We start from the raw sequence: 2,905 nt of genomic DNA, 5'->3' as shown, positions 1-2,905 counted from the left end.
ATGGCTCTGACCACTATGGGACTTAACAGCTGAGGTCATTAGTCCCCTAGACTTAGAACTACTTAAACCTAACTAACCTAAGGACATCACACACATCCATGCCCGAGGCAGGATTCGAACCTGCGACCGTAGCAGTCGCGCGGTTCCGGACTGCGCGCCTAGAACCGCTAGACCACTGCGGCCGGCCCGCAATACCCATAAAATAATGGGCAATAAGGTACAATAATGAACATAGTTCAATCAACATTTTATTGATGCTCAGTGTAATGTTGGTTTCACATCTCATGCCCCCTGTTATATTTCTTTCAAGAGGCCTGTGTCTTTCTGACCTTATCTCTGAAATTCTTGAAGGTATTTTAACTCTGACTTTGCAACTACAAGAAAATGCGTATTTTAATCACCAGACGCATTTCGTTTTATGCTGCACGGACTGCTGTGAAACGTGCAAGAAGAGAGTCAATGAGGTTCTGCTATGTATCGACTCCAGTGCTATGATCAACTGTGCTAGGCTTCTCAATTGAGGATCCATGGCACGAAGAGTCCAATCGACATGGTCCCACAGGTTCTCGATTGGGCTTAGAGCCAGGGAATCTGGTGGCCAGGGGAGTATGGTAAATTCAATCTAGTGCTCTTTGAACCACACATGTATACTGCAAACTGTGACACAATGCATTTGTCCTCTGGTAGACGCCATCATGCTGTGGAAAAACAAGCTGAATGTAGGGTTGGACATGGTCCCTGAAGAAAGATTTATACTTGTATTTATCCATTGTGCCTTCCAGAAAGATGAGATCACCCAGACACAATGTTGATAGTCCCTTGGTTCATCAAGGGGAGCAGCTGCTCAACAGTTGCACATCTATTCACCTATACCTGTCTCTGCAGCACTCGTTCACCCCACTGTGGCTTGTAATGCACCAAAGTTGTCTCAACACTGTTTTGGATTGTGGTATTTTGCTGTGCAAGATATATTTTAATCCTGGTGGAACGTGAACAAGTTAACAAACTAAGCTGTTTCAGAAATGCGTCCGTCCTTAGTCTGAAAGCCAGTGATCATGGCCTTTTGGATATCAGATAAATCGCTATGTTTCCGAAATATGAGAATGACTGCACTGTTTTCCACGTGCCTCTGATATCCTTTATATACCCTCCACTGCTAGTGCTGCCACCTGCCGTCTGTGAATGTTTATAGCGTTTTGATGTAGAACATAGACGGTGTTCACGTTAAAAAAATGGTTCAAATGGCTCTGAGCACTATGCGACTTAACTTCTGAGGTCATCAGTCGCCTAGAACTTAGAACTAATTGAACCTAACTAACCTAAGGACATCACACACATCCATGCCCGAGGCAGGATTCGAACCTGCGACCGTAGCGGTCGCTCGGCTCCAGACTGTAGCGCCTAGAACCGCTCAGCCACTCCGGCCGGCTGTTCACGTTAATATGACTGTATTATTTGTAATGGAATGGATGGATAATTCGGCTATCATAACTGCCTTGCGAATACCTAACACTGTGTGCTGCATGTCAGTAGAAATTTGTAATGTTGGAAAACTTGACTCTCACATTACACAATGCAATTTTCCACTTAAGTAGACACAGCATCTCTGAGGTAGTGATGTAAGTGGGGACTTTCCCGTACGACCATTTCACGAGTGTACTGTGAACATCAGAAATACGGCAAAAAAAAAAGATCCTGCAAGAACGGGACCAACGACGACTGAAGAGAATCATTGAATGTGACAGAAGTGCAACCCTTCCACAAATTGCTGTGCAGATTTCAATGCTGAGCCATCAACAAGAGTCAGCATGTGAACCATTCAACGAAACATCATCGACATGGGCTTTCAGAGTCGCAAGCCCACTCGTGTACTCCTGTCAATATCGACACTGGACTGTTGATGACTGGAAACATGTTGCCTGGACGGACAAGTCTCATTTCAAATTGCATCGATTGGATGGACGTGTACAGGTATGGACACAATCTCATGAATCCATGGACACTGCATGTCAGCAGGGAACTGTTGAAGCTGGTGAAGGCTTGGAGTGACATGGGACAACTGATACGTCTAGATAGACTCTGACAGGTGACATGTATGTAAGCATCCTATCTGATCACCTGCGTCCATTCATGTCCATTGTGCATTACGACGGACTCGGAAAATTCCAGCAGAACAACACGATACCCCCACGTCCAGAATTGCTACAGAGTGGCTCCAGGAACACTCTTCTGAGTTTAAACACTTCCGCTGGTCATCAAACTCCCCAGACATGACCATTATTGAGCATATCTGGGATGCCTTGCAATGTGCTGTGCTCCACCCCATCGTACTCTTACGAGTTTATGGACAGCCCTACAGGACTCATGGTGTCAATCCCTCCAGCACTACTTCAAACGTTAGTCGAGTCCATGTCACGTCGTGTTGCAGCACTTCTGCGTGCTCATGGGGGCCCTACGCGATACTAGGCAGGTACACCAGTTTCTTTGGCTCTTCAGTGTATGTACGTAATACCTGTCTTTTACACCAAATTATCTGATTTTAAGTGCTAAACTCGCTCAAGTTTGTCATAATCGACTCCAAACTAGGAGAGATAACATGTGGTGTTATATCAGTTGCTAATGCGATGCCACACATAATGAGCAGGAAAGATGATCGCTGCTGATAAGACTGTCTTTGCTTGTGACTCATGTTTGACCACGGACTAAAGCCAAGTTCACACACGCCACTAAAGTGACGCCACAGATAAAGATATACTGCACTTGCACGTGTGAACGTCCAGTTTGCAATGGAATCACTCAAGTGCCGCAACTTTTGTCACGCGACAAAAAGTTGAATTCATTGCACTTTATGATGCAACTTGCTTCCCACTATTACTACCTGATGGCTGTATTCTGTTCCAGTTAT

Source organism: Schistocerca cancellata, chromosome 9 (genome assembly GCF_023864275.1).
Source record: "Schistocerca cancellata isolate TAMUIC-IGC-003103 chromosome 9, iqSchCanc2.1, whole genome shotgun sequence".
Classification (NCBI taxonomy): Eukaryota; Metazoa; Arthropoda; class Insecta; order Orthoptera; family Acrididae; genus Schistocerca; species Schistocerca cancellata.
Note: the sequence above shows the minus strand (reverse complement) of the source record.